Source organism: Primulina eburnea, chromosome 12 (assembly GCF_022965805.1).
Source record: "Primulina eburnea isolate SZY01 chromosome 12, ASM2296580v1, whole genome shotgun sequence".
NCBI classification, from domain to species: Eukaryota; Viridiplantae; Streptophyta; class Magnoliopsida; order Lamiales; family Gesneriaceae; genus Primulina; species Primulina eburnea.
In genome coordinates, this window is record NC_133112.1 from 9,832,275 (window position 1) to 9,842,850 (window position 10,576).

Genomic DNA, 10,576 nt, shown 5'->3' on the forward strand with positions numbered 1-10,576 from the left:
GACTTGAATCAGTCTGACTAACTTTCCAGTCGCTGTGTTCTAAATGATTTTCCCGGCTTGTGTGTTTTAGATGTGTGGTGTGGAAATGAAACGATATGTTTTTTTTAACCTTTTTCGACTGACTGTTCATCTGATGTATCTTATGAATTGACTTATAGTTATAGTAATTGAAGTATGCATTCTTAGAGTTCCGATTTTTATATTCGGTTGCAGATGTTTTATTCATGATAATGACAAAAATCATTTAAAAGCCTTTGATGCTAAATCCGCAGATGGAATATTTCTTGGGTATTCATCGGTTAGTAAAGCTTACATAGTTTTTAGCAAATGCACTTTGAATGTAGAAAACTCTATTCATGTTGTATTTGATGAATCTGTGCTAACTGATAAGCCAACTGATCCAGTTCAGCTAGTTGATCACTTTACAAATATTAGTTTGGATGATGATAATGAAGAAGAAAATCACATCAATCAAAATATCCTTCAAACAACTGAACTAGAAGTGCTGGATCAATCAGTTGAACAAGAAATTGTTACTGATAATCAGTTGGTTGAGCAAAATGATAATACTCAATTACCAACTGATACAACATCAACTGAAACTGAAGAAAATATTAAGTTTCCAACTGAAGCAATTGCTGAGTTGGATGCAACAAATGCTGGATACAGCTGGAAGAAATCACATCCACCAGAATTGGTAATAGGTAATACATATGATCCGGTAAAAACTCGGAATCAAATGTTTAATTTATTTATTCATTCAGCTTTCGTTTCCCAACTTGAACCTAAGAAAACTGATGAAGCTCTTGCTGATCCTAACCGGATAAATGCCATGCAAGAAGAGCTAAATTAGTTTACCCATAACAATGTCTGGAACTTAGTTCCAAGACCAGTTTCTAAAACCATTATAGGTACAAAGTGGGTATACAGAAACAAACTGAACGAATATGGTTCAGTTGTGCGCAACAAAGCGAGGCTTGCAGCACAAGGATATGACAAGAAAATGAATAGATTACGATGAAACTTATGCACCAATTGCAAGACCAGAAGCAATCAGAATGTTCCTTGATTATGCCTCATTGAATAACTTTAAAGTCTACCAGATGGACGTAAAGAGTGCTTTTTGAATGGTCAGTTGCAAGAAGAATTATATGTTGAACAACCACCAGGTTTTGTTAATCACTCATTTCATGATCATGTTTATCATTTGAAAAAAATCCTTATATGGTCTTAAACAAGCTCCAAGAGCTTGGTATGAAACTCTTTCAAAATTCCTAACTGATCATGATTTTACTGTTGGGTTAGTTTATGAGACTCTATTCAAATTTTCAAAGGATGATCACATTTTACTTGTGCAAATATATGTTGATGATATTATTTTTGAATCAACTAACCCAAATTATGTGAGAAATTTTCCAAGTTAATGCAGGAAAAAATCGAGATGAGTATGATGGGTGAACTGACATTTTTCCTCGGTCTGCAAGTGAAGCAACTGGAAACTGGTACTTTTATCAGTCAGGCGAAATATACAAAGGAATTGCTTAAGAAATTTGGCATGGAAACATGTTCAGGTGCAGATACTCCCATGAGTTCATCAATCATATTGGACAATGATCAAGGGAGAATATCAGTTGAGACGATACTTTACAGAGGGTTAATAGGTTCGTTGTTGTACCTAACTGCAGTCGTCCTGATATTGTATTTGTTGTTTGCATGTGTGCTAGATTTCAGGCAGATCCTAAGCAATTGCATTTTTCAGCTGTTAAACGCATTTTAAAATATCTTAAAGGCACACAAATGTGGGCTTATGGTATGCTAAGGACTCTTCTTTCAATTTAGTTGGATATTCAGATGTAGATTAAACAAGGATGTAAATTAGATCGTAAAAGCACCAGTGGATCATGTTAGATTCTAGGAGACAGACTGATTTCATGGTTTAGCAAAAAGCAAACATCCATAACAACCTCCATAACTGAAGCAGAATATCTTGTTGCTGGAAGCTGCTATGCACAACTGATCTGGATTGAGCAACAACTGTGATAAGATCTGTTAAAGGTGGAAAAGTGTTTAGAATGGGGGTTGAATAAACACTTAAATTTTTTACAACATTTTCTCGATTTATGAGTCAGTTTAATGCAGTGTTCTAAAAAGCGGTAGGCGGTAGGCGGGCGGTCACTTACCGCCTAGCGCCTAGGCGTTTAGGCGGGGCCTAGGCGGCCGCCTAGGCGTTTTTTTTTAAGCCCAAAAATCTTGTGATTTTCTATGCAATAATAAATTAATAATATTTAGTATTAAGTATATAGATATTAATACGTTTTTATATATTACTAATATTGGTCAATCACTATCATATGTTTGCTACAACCTTCGTATCATCCATGATACTTCAACATTTTTCCGACAAACTATATAGATATTAAGTCTAAACATCTATTTCTTCTTGTTCATCTCCATATTTTTCCAACACTTTTTCTGTATCAGATTCAAACTCAAAATCCATGGCGTCTTCCTCCTCTTCATCCGATACAAATTCTTCTTCGTGAAGTTCTCTTACATCTTCGACATTTGTATCAGCATCTTCATCTCCACCATCAACAATCCATCCTTGTGCCATAGTTGCTTTAGTTGTAAGTAGCACATCTACTCCTTTTTCTTCTTGTCTTCTCCTCTTGTTGATGATCTTGGCATTAAATTGAACATAGACTAAATTGTTCAACCTTCCGGTATCTAGTCTATTTCTTTTTTTTTGTATGAATCTGGATTAAAGAAAAATGTTGATATTGAATACTTATTTAAATTTTAATAATAAATACAGAATAATTAATCAAGTGCTTACCCCCTCAAAAGTGCTCCAATTTCTCTCACAACCAGAAGAACTTGTAGTTAAAGAAAGAATTCTTTTAGCCATTTTTTGCAATTTGGGTACACCATTTCCATAAAGATGCCACCATCCAACTAAATAAACAAATGAAACAAGTCAACAACAATTAGAGAACAAAAAAAAAAAAAAAAACACAAACAATAATATTTACAAAATAAATTAAGTTCTTACCCGGATCATATTTCTCATCATTTTTTGTGCATCCCGCATTAGCCAATGCTCTTCCAAATCCACCTTCTTTGTTGATATACTTCAAAAACTCCACATTTACTACCTCACTTTGGCTATCAATATCATCGGGGAAGAATGATTCAACACAAGTGAAAAATTCTTTTGTGACCACTTCTTCACTTCCTATGCTTGGGTCATTGAAGGAGTAATAAGGGTTCAAGAGGTAGGCGGCCAAATGTAGTGGACTATCAAGCCGATTACGACTTTTCTCATCAATAACATCAATAATGGGACGATAATGAAGCTCTTGATTTTTGAATGTCATTTTAATCTCATCTTTTGCTCTAAGTAATTCACCATACAAAAAACCCATAGATGGTTTCTTATCCCCATCAACAAGACGAAGCACCTTAACTAATGGAGCAAACACCTTCAAGCAAAAACTTACCCCGTTCCAGAAAGAGGCACTCAAAGCGGTATTATATGACATCTTCCCTTTTACACTCTTTGAATGTTTGCATACATTCCACTCTTCACTAGCAACCATAGCTCTCAATTCATTTTTCTTCTCCATCAAGCTTTGCAAAGTTAGAAAAGCGGTTGCAAATCTTGTTACTCCCGGCCTCACAATGTCTCTTTTTTGGTGAATTTCCTCATCATTGACAATGTCTTGTGATGTGCATAAAAATATGGTGAAACATTTCGCCTTCTCAATCACCCCTTTGAACTTAGATTGGTTTCCAATTCCTTGAAGCATAAGATTCAATGTGTGAGTTGCACAAGAAGTCCAAAATATATGTGGTCTCTTCTCCTTTAATAAATCTTTCGCCGCCATATTATTTGAAGCATTGTCCGTTACCACTTGAACTACACTTTGTGCTCCAACTTCTTCAATGCACTTGTCCACATATTCAAATATATAATTCCCGGTGTGTGCTTCATCTGATGCTTCCCTAGAAGAAAGGAAAGTTGTGCCTTCATTACAATTAACACACAAATTCATGATACTTCTTTTTTTTCGGTCGGTCCAAGCATCAGTCAAAATTGAGCAACCATTCAAAATCCATTCTTCTTCTTGCTTTTTTAATAAACTTTTAGTTCTTTCTACCTCTTCTTTCAATAAGGGCTCCCTTAATAGGTATTGACTTGGAGGACAATAACCCGGACCAAATTGACCAACCGCTTCTACAAACCTCTTGAAGCTATCATTGTCAATGGCATGAAAAGGAATACCAGACTCATACACCCATCGAGATACATATTGGTGCACACTATGTGTCCTTTGCTTCCAAAGTGCATCAATAATATTTTTCTGTTGAGTCGTCTTCTTACTACCACTCAATGAAGAATCAAGGTTAATTTCAGATGCAAATCGGTCCATAGGTCCAAGATTAAGTGGTTTTCTTCTTGTCCCTAGACTTCCTTTTACTTCCTCATATTCATCAAGAAAAACTTCTTCTCTCACCATCATTTCATTTGTATTCTTTTGTTTCTTTTTTGTTCTTGCTTCTTCAATAGCATTCTTACACTTCACTTTATCCTCGTCCGAAGATTTTTTACACGGGGCAACATTTCCCTTGATATTGGCAATATGTTGTTTCATCCGATAAATTCCACCACTAGTAATTTTACCACACAACTTACATTTCAACTTATCCATATTTGTAGGATCCACCAAGTCCGCAAATTCCCATCCAACATCTTTCGAATTACGCTTCAAAGGGTTATCAATCTCCGTCCCCGGTATTGAATTAGATGCTTCAAAAGACATAGTACCCGCAATTTTCCTTCACAAATATCAATTCAAGAGAAACAATAACATATAATATAGTAGGCAGTAGCAACAACAAATATAAAAATATCATTTACATGAGAATTGAAGTTCAATATTCGGACCTAGCACTTTACAATTTTCAATTCCTTAACTCGATTGAAATTAGAAATTTGAAAAATTAGGCCCCAGATCGGTACATTTCATGCCAAATACAAGATAATGCACTTTACAATTTCAATTCCTTAACGTGGAGAAAAATATGGCATGCCAAATACGAGATAACAACAAAAAAAAGTACATTTCAACGACAATCTGTACATAGATCAACAATTAAATAAACCCAGATAGCTATAACGTAAGAATGGCTGCTGACAAAACCTGTGAATGGGATCACAAAGAGTGTGAAAAACAGAAGAAGATAGTCGGTAGGTGGAGGAGATGGGTGGCGGCAGGACTACCGGCGGCGGTTGAAGACGTAAGCGGCGAAGGCGGGTCAGGTCTGGGTAATTTTTGTAGAATGGGATGAGAGTGATCGCCTAATTTGAAATTTGTATCGCTGCTGCTTTGTCGTTTCATCCTCTCTTAGGCCCATTTGCAAAAATTTAAAGGCCCAAAAGTTTTTTTAAAAACCCAATCCGCCTAGGCGGCGCCCGGGCCGCCTAGGCGGCCGCTTAATGCGGCGGCGCCCATCTCCTTCGCCCATCCAAAAATCGGGGCAGTGGGCAACCGCCCACCGCCTAGGCGGTGCTAGGCGGCGCCTTTTAGAACACTGGTTTAATGATAAACTGATACTCGGGAATCTTGTAAGTCACTATCAATCAGTTAACAAAGAATGTGCGGAAACAAACTGATGGATAGATAAAATAAAAATTGAAATAAGAAGACACAAGATTTTATGGATGTTCTGAGATTTAAAAAACTCCTACGTTACCCCTTCTATCTCAAGGATATGATATATACTAAAAGACTTTGATGGATACAAACAGTTGTACAAACCCACTTCAGTTTTGGACTTAACAATGCCAAACTGAAACTCTTAGTTACAAACTTGTTTACAGTACTCAATAGAATTGCAATAATTTATCACAACTGCTCTCTTCAAGATCAAGTATTACAGTTTGTGCTTGAAAGCTTGAAGTATAGCCTGAAAGCTATGAATGTATACAATAAGCGTGAGCTTTGATGTTTGCAAGGATTTCAGCAGAGTAACAGAATAGTAAATCGATCAGTTGATTGTGTTGTGTTCCGAGAGTTGTTCAGAATTATTTTTCAGCTGCTGTTCTCTGCTATTTAGAGGCTTCCCTCCAACGGTAATATTAAATACAATTTGAATCTTTCTATCCATTGTTTTCCACGTCAACATTCTTCTGACAGTCGTACACTGCAGCTTTTCTGAAATGCGGCGATTCCACTACTTGTTGCAGCTAGCTTTTATCGGTTGAATGTATTTTTCCTTAACTGATGACGTGTTAATCTGAGGTATCAGCTGATCGAATGTATTTGATAAGTTCACAACTGTTTGTAGAAACTGATCTGTCAGTTGTCTGCGTAGTTCAGTTGCCTTCGAAAATCTGCGTATTGTCCTTCAATTACTGGCAATTAATAGTTTGCATATTTTATATCAGTTTCTATCAGTCTTGTAGATCAGTTAGTTTAATCTATTAAACGCTCAGTTTGTCAAACATCCGAAATTTAGTTTCCAACAATTTCTCTTTTTTTTGTGTTTGAAAAAACTTAGAAAGTAAGAACTGAAACTGATCAACTGAACTAATTGTAGATAAAATAACTCTTTCAATGTACAGATTCGTACAAAAAATAAAATAATGAAGAATCTTCTAAATGAATAAAATAATCTTCAAAAATCTGCCAAATAGTCTTCTATTTCTTCTTGATCAACTTTGAAGATTTCTTTGGCTGATCTTTTCCTTGTTCTTCCCTTTTTTTTGTCAAACGCATCAACCTTTTTGGTTAACATCCGCACATCAGAGGAGAGGTTTGATACTGCATTCATCAGGATTTGTTGCAACAAATTCATTTTTTTGGAGATAGTGCTTTCCAAAAAATCAAGAGTCTTGTAACCAAGGCTTGAGTTTTGAAGTGAGCTTCAGCTGACGCTCTGTCATTCCGAAGTTCTTCTATTTGGAAAAATAATGAAGTTACGTCCTTTTGGATTCGCTGTAGTCTTCCCATGGTATTCTTCTCTATAGAGTCGAACCTCATAGTGTGCAAATATTGGGTTGACTTGATGTCAGAAATAGAAGTCATTACACCAACAAGGTTGGTCTGAATAGCCTGAATTTCTTCAAACAAAGATTCATTTTCTATTTGTATTCCAAGAGACATGGCTGCAGAGGTTTCTGGTTCTTGCTCCCTGTTCTCTTGATTGAAGATCACCAGGACCCTGTCAGTTGTTCCAGTTACAGGATTGACAATTTCTGAAGTATCCTCTGGTACAGCTTATTGTTGATGTTGTGGAGAAGAAGAGAGATTCGGAACAACAGTAGAATTTGAAGGCTCTGCAGGAGGTTGATCAGCTGAAATAATAGATGTTTCTTGAGTTGGTTGCTTAGCTGATTTTGAATTAAGTAATTCAGTTGGTTGAACAATTGAAACTGTTGTAGGCTGTGCAGCTGTCACCTCTTCAGATAATGTTTGTTCAGTCATGGTGGATGACTGAACTGCCTCCTCAGTTCCTGTCAAAACTGCCTATTCAGTCGTGGCTGTCCACTGAACTGGCTCTTCAGCCAGTTGAAAAGTAGCTTGTGAGGCTGGCTCATCAGTTGCGAATAGTTCTTCAACTGCTTCTGTAGTAGTCTGTTGAATATCAGAGGCAACTAATTTAATAACTTCATCAATGTTTGCCAATGATAATTCAGCATCAGTATAAGTTGAAGTCCTGCAGTTGAGGAATGAGGGGCAACAGTTGACGGTTGCACATCCTTTGAAGAAGGAGCAGTTATTTGCTCAGAAGATTCAGCAAATGGTTCATGGTATGGGTTTTGCGGTTGAACTGATTGTTCAGCTTGCTCGTCCGATGAAAGATTTTGGGAATCTGCTGGAATGGTCAGTTCTTGATCTAGTTCCCAATGATTAATCTCCATCTACAGAGATATAAGATCCGAGTTCAGCTGGTCATGAACTGCTTTGTCATTAGAGGCAGTTGGACTGGTAGGATCATAGTTTTGGCGTAGCTGAACAACAATTTGTCTTAGCTTATTTGCCCGTACTTGATCAAAGAAGTACTTCTTCCTATGCAACTCTTGAAACACTGAAGTTGCTTTGACCAATTTTAGGATTTTGGTTTCCAGGGCAATAAAATTCTTTAAAACTGATTTCTTTTGCTGTTTCCTGGCAAACACTTCAGTCCTAAAATTTACCCATTCATCATAAGCTTTAAGCTTAGTCTCAGAAAATTCGTTGGCCTCTTTCCAAATGAGGTCAATATGGGTTTGAATGGTGTTTGTGGGTCTGGGCCCTTCTGTCATCTTTTTCTTGCCCTTTGAGTCAGTCAGAACATGAGGAATGCTCAATCATGACCTAGTTGTATCAATCTGTTCTATGATCATTATCTTTTTTGGTCTCGCAAATGGCAAAGAAACTGGGCCAAAGATAGTGATTAGTGGACCTTTAACTCCAACAGGTTTCTTCTTATCACCAGATTCGGTGATATTCTTCTTGAGAGGAGCAGCAGGTGGAGGTAACTGATCTTCAATTGAAGATCCAACTGGTATTTCTCTAGCAGAGTATCCTTGATCGGCTGTTCAGCTGCAGATTGTATCAGCCTCTCAGTTGGATGGTTCCCACAACGATTGCTGGTTTTGTCTTCAGAGTTCTGGGCTTCTTGGGGATCTTAGGAAAATGAGTCTTTCAAAATCAGTTTCTGTAAGGACCGTGTATCGTATTATCGTAAATCTTATGTGATTATCGATAATTTATGAAATTGTCATGTGATTATGTATATGATGTATATCATGACAATGAAAATGAGAAATAATGTTAATAATGAAATATCGTACTAGATATTGATTAATTAACAGATTTGAAGTTGTAAGAACTCGAGTGGAGAAGCCGGACGCCAATGCAATATAAAACCGATAATTGGGACAGAACATGTGGCGCCCGAGCGGTAGAAAATGACCGCCCGAGCGCCAGTGTGGAGTAAGAATCACTCGGACAAAACTTGTCGCGCTCGAGCGGTAGTTTTTGACCGTCCGAGCGTGATTTAAGTAAAACTCGGGGGCAGAACATCTTGCGCTCGAGCGCGAGAATTCTACCGCCCGAGCGCGAGATCGGTGGGGATAAGAATGAGATTTTTGTTCCTTTCTTCTTCATTTCTTATTCGATAACTTCGAGAGAAAAGTTGGAAATTTGATTTCTATCGTCCGAAATCACTTCGAAACATTGTCCAAACGCGAAACAAATTATAGATTCGGAATCTTCGCGTCGAGAGCTTCCTTTTGAGGTAAATTTCTTCTAGTTTCAGAAGCTCTAAATATTAAAGTGCTGAAATAACATGTATTTGAAGTCGAGATTCATGTATGTGGTAGATTAACCGACAAGAAACTCATATTCAAAGTCGGAATTGAATTATGTTATGGTTTGGATTTGATATAAATTTTTGAAATTTCAAAAGATATTTGAAACTCATATTATTGATTTTGGATCATGTTATTGATTGAAATGAATATGTTATTAATGTAGATAGATTATTATACTGATATCTTCAAGCTACATCAATTGGAACGAAAAATTGAGGTATGTTGCGACCGGGTAACATACGACAGGTATCTGTACCATATGATATATGTTTGATTGATTTGATTGGAGAATATGTGTCTATATGCCTTATATGATTATTTAATATGGCATACATGACATTGTGATTGGAATATCGATGTATAAAATAAATATTTTGTTAACACACATCGTTTGATGCATACATCGATACAAGACATGCACGTTGAGCTATGATCCTTGGATACCCTGATATGATTTGATTTGATTATGAAGTTTGTGAACACGATGCTATGTTTGGTATTACATGACCCTTAAAGCATAGTCATTGGGGCCCCGATGATTGATTAAGATTAGGGATTTGATGGCGCTTTGTCGATGCTATCATACGAGTATCCCTGATTGAGGCTGGTGTGCCAGCTCGAGCATTGATTTTATAGCGATTCGTTTGATTCTGACATGTGCTCAGTGGATGGGTATTTGACCTGATACCTCCACGATATACATGCATTGCATACCATATATCATTGTTTAGATACTTGTGGTATATATGATGGTTGTTCCATACGGAGCTTTGCTCACCCCCAAGGGGGGCTGTTGTTGTATTTGTGTATGAGCAATGGCAGGTACTCCAGGATATCAGGAGGCCGGAGAGGGTATTTCTGGAGGGAGTCACAGTTTGGGATGATGTTTTATGTTTTGTTTCCCAGTATATATATATGTATCTATATACCGGGGCATGTCCCGAGGATATGAGTTGTTTGTATGTGGTTGGATTTGATTACGTGTGGGCATGTTTATGATGTGAGATGAAATACTATATTTTTAGTATTAAAATTATAGAATAAATATTTTGGGCTCATTGTAAGGAAAATTTAAACTTGTTTTCCACTGTAATTAATTAATTCTAATCAGATTGCATTGTAATAAAGATTAGGAGTTAAAGGGCCCCACAGTTTCACTGACAATCTGTTTGCGTTTGATTGACTTTTTCTGAATTGTCACTTTGGCTTTCT

The 10,576-nt window shown here is 36.9% G+C and overlaps 1 pseudogene; it reads right to left on the minus strand.

Annotated features, from left to right (window-relative positions):
- Positions 1–2,178: 2,178 nt before the first annotated feature.
- LOC140807804 (uncharacterized) lies at positions 2,179–5,004 on the minus strand (annotated as a pseudogene).
- Between the last annotated feature and the right edge of the window lie 5,572 nt (positions 5,005–10,576).